A 10,691-nucleotide genomic window follows, 5' to 3' on the forward strand; every position below is an offset into this window, starting at 1 on the left:
CAAAAGTTGGCAAAATTAATCTGAGGTCTTAAAAGTTTTGGTAGCATGTATTATTGGTGGGTAGTGACTGGAAGGGTAAGAAAAGTTCTATTGAGATGTTGGTAGGTAAAATTTTATTGTGGATCTGGGTGTTATAGATATGGGTGTGTTCAGTTTGTGAAAATTTATCAAATCGTAATCTTTGGTTAGTACATTTGTTTTGTATATGTATATAACCTGGATGTGCATAGATTTTTCTAGGAAGAGTTTCCATAGCTTTCATCAGCTTTGCAAAGGGGTTCCTACCTCAAAAATAATTATAAGCATTGAATTGGAGAAGAAAGAATGCGTCTTGAATGGCATTAGCATTGTGGTTTGACCAGAAAACTGGTTTTTCTAGCTTTTTCTACATTGAATGAGTCTAAGTCCTGTCCTATTTAAAGAAATTGGTGGTCCTGTGGAATTTCCCACTCTGAGCTATATTTTTAAGACAGCAGTTTTATGTTTGCTCTGAACTGAGGTGTTTCCCAGCACGAGGGATTTTTCACTGCTTCAACTGAGAAAGTCCTGAGCAACCCAAAATGAAAGTAGCAGAGACATTTGTCTTGTTCTTTTTAGAAAAGAGCAAATCTCCAAAGTGCCCATCATTGGAGTTATTGGATACTGGGAATAATCTGCCCCATAGAAGCACCCAATTGGGTTTTGCAGATAAACTGGGTGGAATTTCTAGCAGTTACTGTGTTTGAAAAAAACAAATGTGGGTCAGAGCAGCATTTAGAAATTCCCTGATGTTCTGAGGGCAAGGCCTGCTGCAGCACCTGGCCTTTAATCAACCCTCTGTATAATGCCTCCTTTCATCTTCCACATTAAGTGCAGCGACTTGGTTTCCTGTGTCACTTCAGAGGGGTGCAATTTCAGTGGCGGCTTCAGGACAAGTGATTAAATGAATGTCTTTCAGAGTTCTTGCTGGTGGATCAGATTTAGCCAAGGCAATCACATGTCTCTGTACAATGAGTTCCCTAATTTTCAGAGAAGAAGCACAAATGGCCCAGTAGCCCTCGAGAGTTTTCAGTATAAGGTAGTTTCTCTTTCTAGGATTATACTTTTTGATGTTTTTCTCTTATGTTAGGTGAACACCACTTTAAAAATACATTCAATATAAGACCATCAAAACGTATCCCTTTAAGAAAGAACAAGACATATATCCTTTAAAAAACAGGAATGTTCTTTACCTTATTTAATAATCATACTTTTACCGTTTTGATTAATGAATGATCTAAATGCAGGGGTGGAGGAACAAAGTAACTGGATTCTCTTAACATCACAAAAATTATAATGCAAGCTAATGGACACCAAAGAAATACATCCATTTTGTTTGGTGATATAGAGTCCACTCTATAAAAGCTGTCATGATTACTATGAGAACTAGAAAGGTGACAGAAAAAGAGAGTGAGAGAGAACTCCATCAATTAGAAGTTTATTGAGCACTGAGATTTATTACTCACTATGTATATGTATGTGTGTGTGTGTATATATATATATACACACACACACACAACATATATATATATTACATATATATATATCTTCTTATGCATATAAGAATATAGGTAAAATGTGTGTGTATATATATACACATATATATTCTTATTTAATCTTCTAAATAACCTTTGGGTATATTAGTATGTGTTTTATAGATGAGAATCTAAGATGGAGAAAGATGAAGTAATTTGCCTTAAGTGTGCACAAACAGCAGCAAAGAAAAGATTCAAAAATACTTCTTCTCTATGCCTGATGATAGATGCCTTAGGGACTAAGAGTACCATGAGCCTGGAAAATAAAAGTCCATTTTGCAAAGGTATACATGAGCTGAGGGGTTTCAGGATAATTTTGCTTCGGATCATCCAAGGCAACTATGAAAAAAATCCTTTGTTTTAAGGCAAAAACTTGTGAGTTCATGTTTGTAACTGAGAAGAATTCATTGTGTTTTGAGATATGTAAAGGAAATTAACCAACATGGGTGAAATCCAAAGTCTGCATGGGATAATGATGAGGGAAAATATGCACAGTTTGCACATGTGGGTGGGGGACTTGAACCCTAGTTAAGATATTTTGGCTCGTGTGAGCCCCAAATTCCACATCGGCATCAAGAGAAGTATCTGAAACCTCAATTAACTCATTCCAGTATTCTAATGCTACTCAGCAAGCTAATAGTCTAGCTTATATCTTGATTTCTGATTTCTAGAGTGAGCACATTTCCTAAGAAATATTAGCCAAACTAGTGCTGAGAAAATCCCCACACATGTTGATTGATCTCAAAAATTATAACTCATATTATTTTTTCCCCTTTCCCCTCACAAACTCTTATATGTAATTTTGTGTAACAATGAGGGTCTCCTTCCATTTCCATACAGTTTCCCTTCTCTCTCCCTTTCTCTCCCCCCACTCGTCTCTGTTTAATGTTCATCTTTTCCTCATGCTCTTCCTCCCTGTTCTGTTCTTAGTTGCTCTCTTTATATCAAAGAAGACATTTGGCATTTGTTTTTTAAGGATTGGCTAGCTTCACTTAGCATAATCTTCTCTAATGCCATCCATTTCCCTGCAAATTCCATGATTTTATCATTTTTTAGTGCTGCATAATACTCCATTGTGTATAAATGCCACATTTTTTTTTATCCATTCATCTATTGAAGGGCATCTAGGTTGATTACAGAGTCTAGCTCTTGTGAATTGTGCTGCTATGATCATTGATGTGGCAGTATCCCTATAGTATGCTCTTTTAAGGTCCTCAGGGAATAGACTGAGAAGGGGAATAGCTGGGTCAAATGGTGGTTCCATTCCCAGCTTTCCCAGGAATCTCCATACTGCTTTCCATATTGGCCGCACCAATTTGCAGTCCCACCAGCAATATACAAGTGTACCCTTTTCCCCACATCCTTGCCAGCACTTATTGTTGTTTGACTTCATAATGGCTGCCAATCTTACTGGAGTGAGATGGTATCTTAGGGTGGTTTTGATTTGCATTTCTCTGACTGCTAGAGATGGTGAGCATTTTTTCATGTACTTATTGATTGATTGTATGTCCTCCTCTGAGAAGTGTCTGTTCAGGTCCTTGGCCCATTTGTTGATAGGGTTATTTGTTATCATATTGTTTAATTTTTTGAGTTCTTTGTATATTCTGGATATTAGGGCTCTATCTGAAGTGTGAGGAGTAAAACTTTGTTCCCAGGATGTAGGTTCCCTATTTACCTCTCTTATTGTTTCTCATGCTGAGAAAAAAAACAAGGGAGAGAATTGAATAACAGCAGATGGGGTAGAGAGGGAAGATGAGAGGGGAGGGGAGGGGGGATAGTAGGGGATAGAAAAGGTAGCAGAATACAACAGTCACTAATAGGGCATTATGTAAAAATGTGGATGTGTAACCGATGTGATTCTGCAACTTGTATTTGGGGTAAAAATGGGAGTTCATAACCCACTTGAATCAAATGTATGAAAGATGATATGTCATGAGCTTTGTAATGTTTTGAACAACCAATAAAAAAACTCATATTATTTTAATACAATAATATATTTTCCTTGGTTTTCAGTGCATTTACCACCACTTTCCATCCTTGAGATGATTAAATAAACACAGTGATCTTAGTTACAAGGAAAGCAGATACTTTAAATCTTGGAAATCAGTGATTTAGTTGATTCTGCTTTCCAACATTTTCTTCATTTTAGCCACAAATTATTATAAATTCTACATATTTTTCCAAGTGCTTTTATTCTGAAAGACTCAAATTGTTTTCTGGATTCTTTTGCACTCATAATTTGTGCCAGAGATACCCACTGGCAAATGTTAGGCCCATTTTACAGTTTGAGGATTTGTACTCTTTAAACAAAAGGTATGTCAGTCCTATCCCCAAAGATGTAAGGACCCAGACCAACTGTGACCCTAGACTTGCTGGTTTTCCCGCTGTGGCTTACTTTATTAAGGAATGTGACTTCTGTTGGTTCCACTCTGGTGCTGTTCCTTGTCTGGTTACTAGGCAACTTGAGCTATCACAGCCTGACTGGTTCAAAATACTTGTGAATCAAAGTCCTGGAAAAATGAGGCAAGATCTTTTCATTGAACACATGTTAAATTTAGTCTAGTATCATGCCATTGTAGCTAGAATCAGCTAGGAAAAAAACAAAAAGCTATGAAAGGCTACCAAACATTGCGCATTTGATAGATTGGGTTAATTACAGGTGGATAATTATTACAGCTGTCTTAGCACACAAAAGAAGAAAAGTAAAGTACAGGCTGCTTGCTATACAGAACTTAGACCTCAAGGCACTCAAATATATATTTGTAATACGTGGGAAAGTGATGTAAAGAGTATCACCAAGGGTCAAGGTAGAAGAGAGAAATCATCTGATAACCAGGGCAACTTGATCTTAGCTTCTCTGAGCTTTCATGGTGATTTCAAAATGAGAAAGCAAAAAGACAAAAGTAGAGAAAACAAATTACCCAAGCTACTTATTTCTTAAGAATAAAAAGGAATTCCTCATAAGAGAAAGAAGACAAAATAGCTCTGTGTAGTCTTTCATAATCCTCAATGTGTGGATCCAATGTAGGCTTAGTTATGTAAAGCAGGTTTTGCCCTTGAGGACAGAGAAAGGTGCAAGATGTGGTTCTGGGCTTTACAAACAACAGCTGTGCCTCAAGCCTATAGCACAATCATTGAGGACACAGTGGGGGAGTGGTTTTCCCCTTCCCTTTCAGGTACACAGCAGGTTACTGGGAGCATTTTCACTTCATTCTGTTTTTAAAATGGGATATATTGGGACCAGACTCAAACTTTAAAAAACTAAATTTTCTTAGATTCAAAAATGTTGCAACAATCAGTAAAAATGAATAGAACTATTGATCCCTGAGATGTATTTTAGCCCATTCGTTGTTCCCCACATCATAAATTACAAAGAATAGAAAAAAAATCTGTCAAAAAGCCCCTAAAATTCCTCTGATTCCACATGACTCTACTCAGGAAGGTGCTCTATTCCAGGGATATCATCCTGGAACAAGACACACTGCAAGAGGGATTATGTATTACACATAAATTACTGGTTACAATTAGGATTCCAATGTACAGTGAGCATTGAGCAATGGCTTAGGCTCACTCAAGGAAGAGATACTATTATTTTAATTTCATTAGAGTTCTAGTTAATATGGTGATCCCTAAAGAGTAGTTAAGTAAATATTGGAGGAGAGTCATATTGTCCTGATTTTCAAATGATTCCATGGTTTCCTAAATAAAAAAAAAACCTAACATAAAACTTGATTAAATTATGGGATTAAAGGTAAAATCACTTAGTAAGGTGCTAGTTACCAAGAAAAATATTTTGAAAATAAACTTATAAATAAAAACAAGAAGAAATGAAGATGGAAAACATACACATATACTCCATTAAGTATATAAACAAAAACTACAAAATAAAAAGGAAAAAATTCAACTAGGAAAGTATAAGATTTATTTAGAGAGCTATAATATTTGTTGAGGCACATAAAATAAGACCTGTAGAGACATACTATACATGCTCCTTGATAGAAAGTCTTAATATAATAAATGCTACTCTTTTCCAAATACATACACCACACACACACACACACACACACACACACACACACACACACACACACATATGTATATATAAAAAATACAACTTCAATCAGTAACCCAATAGGATTTAAACTGACAAAATGATTTTATATAATAGAAAACAAACTATAAGTATATAAGAAAACAAACTATTCCAAAAATTGCCAGGAATGCTTTTGCAAAGGTAGTAAATAAGGATTGATCCTACCTGTTATTCAACTTAAAGACTACTGTATTTTCCAGAATCTTCCCCAAGCAGCTGCTTCTGGAGAACCCAACATGACACAGTTATTATCAATCTGCTACTGAATCATATTTTTTATTGGTTCTTTTTAGTTATACATAAGAATTGAACTAATTTTTACATACTTATAAAAGCATGGAATATAATTTGTTCTAATTCCCTCCTTTCAACCCCTGTTCCCTTCCCTGTACTCTACTGATCTTTATGCTATTTATTTATAGTTTTATAAAATAAAAGTGCCTACAAGATGGTGAGACTCACTGTGGTGTATTCATATAAGTACATAGAAAAGTTATGTCAGATTCCTTCCACTGTCTTTCCTATTCCTATTCCCATCCCTTCCCTTCATTTGCCTTTGTCTAATCCACTGATCTTTCTTTTATTCTTTTTATTACCCCCCCCCCTTGGTTTGAATTAGCTTCCCCATATCAGAGAAAACATTCAAATTTTGACTTTTGGGGACTGGCTTATTTCACTTAGCATGATAGCCTTTGGCACTGAACCATAGTTTGATGGGGATGTCAGAATTCAATTCCATCACTTTGTTTTTTATCTAGCTAAAGAAAACTGAAAGGGAAGTGGATCTAAGCTTTTAAATGCTATATGTTATGGCAAGTTGAATTTCAGTTGGGCTATGGATCAAGAAACTAGCCCTCATCATCCCTTTGCTATTGTCTTATGCCTTGGGGCTTTGCTTTTTAAACATTTTCCTTTGTGACCTGGTCCTCCTCCTTGTCTGGATTTTTTGGCTTTCTTTTCATCCAGCACTACTGCTCCCTTCTTTGCTTGTAATTCTGTGATTTGGCACTCCTCCCAGTGCTTTGTTCTGGCTTGGCCACCTTTATGCTCCACTTGGCTCTGGCCCAACATGGAGCACATTTTCCCACTTACTCCATCCTTGTAGGCACTTCCAGAGTTCCAGATTTAGTCATAGCCTTATTTGTAATTATATTGCTCCATCCCTAGAGAACACTGTCTTTAGTGGATTATGAAAAGTGGCTAGACCCTGAGAGATTTGAAGGCTAGGGCCATGCTTTATTTATCAGCTAGTATCTCAACTATAATTGTGTTAGTTTGCTCAGGTGGTCAGAGCAAAGTATCACAGTCTAGGTGGCTTACACCATAGAAATGTTTTCACTCACAATTCTGGAGGCCAAAAGTCTGATACCAGGCTGTCAAGAAGATTGATTTCTTTTGAGAACTTTCTTCTTGGCTTGCAGATGGCCTTCTTCTCCCTGTATCTTCTTCACATGGTCTTCCCTGTGTGTTCTGTGTAATGATCGTTTCTTTTTTTAGTTGTTCTTTTTAGTTATACATGACAATAGAATCTATTTTGATATATTTATACAAATAAGGAATATATCTTATTATAAGGACATTATCATAAGGACTAAAGCTCACTCCAATGAGCTTATTTAATGATAATTACTTCTTTGAGAATACTATGTCCAAATATAGCCACATGCCAAAGTGCCAGGAGTTAGGACTTCAACACAGTGTAGCCCATAACAGTAGCTCCACTTCCTCTATCAAATGTGTATTTCCACTTTCTAGCTGAGGGACTTTGAGCAAGTTCCTTCACTCTTTGGCCCAACATCTAGCACATTTCCCACTATTCCATCCTTGTAGGCACTTCCAGAGTTCCAGATTTAGTCATAGCCTTTCATAGCCTTATGACTATATATAGCCTTATGACTACTTCTCTGTACAATGAAGAAGACAAGTGTTCATCTCACACAACTGTGGTTAAGATTAAATTAACATAGATATGCAAAGCTACCTGGATCAGTTGTCATCCAATAAAGGTGAATTATTATTGATATATTTGAGGCCTAGTACCATCACAGAATCTAATAAAACACACATTAAAATTTGTATACATAGAAATATATTCAGCTCCCCATTTACTTAATAAGCACTAATTAAGCACCTATTATATACAACTAATTCTCATTATTTGTTGTGGTGATTATGTTCTATAAAGTCACCATGAACACTAAATTATAGAATACTAAATCATGGCTCCTAGGGAAAATTCAAGGTTAGTCACAGGAACAATTTGCATCAACTGATAAATACACAGAACCTTGTTTTATGTACATTTCTATTTAAAAACATTTTATTTTAACAATATTTTAAATATATATACATATATATATAATATTTTATTTATATATATATATATATATATATATATATATATATATATATATTTGATTTATTTGCATTGAAATCATGGCCAGCAACACTCATACTTTATCTAACACATGTATCTTCTCCATAAGGAACATCATAGCATTCTTGTTCTGAGGAACACTAGACATTACTTTATCACTATACCTGGGAGCCATTATAAACAGTGAATTTACCAATGAAGAGCACAAAAAATGAAGAAGAAAATGTCATCAAGGAGACTGCAAAAATAACAATTTTGATATATTTATACAAATAAGGAACTGAAACAAGATGGTAGTGTAACTTCGTTAAACCTCAGCTGGGAGTGTGCATGCATGTCAAGATACTAAAACTTTTTGTTGTTCTGTACAAGTCCATAATAAGGACCACAATGCTGAGTATCGATTTTGAAGTTACAAGAAAATTTCAGGGAGTAGGTGAATTTGGAAACATGGAGTCTTTGAATAATGAGGATTGCCTGTATGTACAGCACTCTATTGGGTTATAAGGCACACTGCAGAACAAGGCAGTTATTTCTTACTGTGTACTTACTGTCTACAAAGGAAAAGAACGGTAGGGTGGCAAAACAGAAAGTTAATGAGTGACCTACTGACTTAAAGAACTGGCAAGAATGTTCTCATTCCTTCAGACCTCTGGGGAAGAAGAGGATTCCAAGTATCTATCTCCTGAAGGAGCTCTGCTGCCACTCCACTTGCTGAATGATTTTGTTTTTCTTTCCAGAGGGTACCACAATCAGGGAAGATCCTAGTGAAGTCCAAGTTGAAATATGTAGTAGGTCAGCATGTCCTTGTGTGGCCTCTGTTTCCTGGGAAATGCTTGCACTTGATTGAGAAGAGACTAGCATTCTCCCTTTTACTCCACTGATCACTGGCTGTGACACTTGCCTTCTTCAATGTGGATTTGGCTCAACTTCAGCACTCATAGATGCTGGCAGCCAGCATTCTGCAAGGTGAAAGCATATACTCTGTTCCAGATTCACATGACCTTGATCTTTTCCCCACTCTGCCACTGAAATTTAAAACACGGACTCTGAATTTCAACTATGCCTAAAACCCATGTGAGAGGCTTTTGAAAACCATCAATGTTATACTCTATCCAGACCAATAAGATAGGCTTTGAGGGTGGGTCACAGACACCTCTTTATTTTAAAGTTTCCAGATGGATTTAATATGCATCCAGAGTGGTAAACCACTACTTAGATTTAACTGCCTTTCAATTTCCTCATCCATACTAAAAGATGTTGGTATCTGAGGAGTCCCAAGAGAATAGATTATAAGCTACAGTCCTAAATTCAGTTTCAAAACTATCAGGACCTTTCCCTTTAGTCTTTCTTCCACTAATGTAGTTACTATAGGAATTATACTAATTAACATATTTTTCTTCCCCACAGTATGTTTACAATATTGTTGATGTCTAGCAGCTCCCTATTTATAAGTTTGGAAAGAAGTAATGTTTTTCCCTCCAAAGAAACAAAAACAAAAGCAGTCCCCAAAATAAAACTGTTTTCTGAAAGAGAACAAAAGCACTATGATATTTTACATGATAGCTGAACTTGAATACTTTGTTGCAGGAATTTCAATGCCATTTTGTGTCTCTAATCACATCCCTTGAGCACTTAGGTCTGTGGCTGGAGAGAGCAGGAGAGACATAGAGTTGAGCCAAGTAGCAGTTTTGTTTTTGTTTTTAAAAGAGAATATGTCTGGAACTCTGAAAAATTGTTAAGATCAGAATCTATGAAGTAATCCTAGGATAGCTTTGAGTGGGCAGATGAGCAGAACAAAGGCCACCAGGCTCTCCCCATAGGCCAAATGCTAAGTGAAGTTACAGGAGCACTTTGGCGGAGGTTTTGTCCAATGAGATACTTAAGTCCCATGCTTAGGTTACCTAACAAACCTCTATTTGAATGAGATGCATCAAGTCTTAAGATAAAATGAAACTGTGAGAATAATTTAGATACACTGATCAGCAGCAGTCTAAAGGGATTTTAAGTCTTTGATAAGAGAATATTAAAAGTATCCCCTGCTAATCTATTAGGTTGGGATACTCAGTTCACAGACTGCATAGATCATATAATATATAGTTAACTTCCAGCAGCGAAGATATGATGTTTTCCAAAACTTTTGACAGTGAAGCATAAAGATGATAAAAATGATCCCTGTAAAGTCTGAATTAAGGTCTAGGAACTTCCAGAATGTTCTAGAAGTTGTGAAGGACTGATTTATAAGGAAATTAGCAGTAACTGTAATTCACATAGATGGGTAGTGACAGTGATACCTTCAAAGACTCCACATGATTAGATCCCAGAATGAAAGAAATCAAGGCTGGGTAGAGGGTGTTGTTCATAACACAGAAATAAGCAGATATAATATGTCTATAAATGTATGAATCAGAAACTGTGGAGCTAGAAAACAGAAATTAGAAAGTCAGTCTCAAATATTAGGCTCTAAAGTTGAAAAGACTCTGTGAGTCAGAGATCTGAATGAGGCAGAAACTTATCCAGCATTTCATCAACAAAAATAGAGTTGTTATTAAGGAAAGTTCTGGGAATTGAGTCTTCCTAATAAGAGTAACCAACAGCCTGGTTTGTCTGGGACTTTCTTAATTTTAGCACTCAAAGTCCTGTATCCAAAGACAATGTCTCAGCCTTG

This window comes from Callospermophilus lateralis, chromosome X (genome assembly GCF_048772815.1).
Source record: "Callospermophilus lateralis isolate mCalLat2 chromosome X, mCalLat2.hap1, whole genome shotgun sequence".
Taxonomy (NCBI): Eukaryota; Metazoa; Chordata; class Mammalia; order Rodentia; family Sciuridae; genus Callospermophilus; species Callospermophilus lateralis.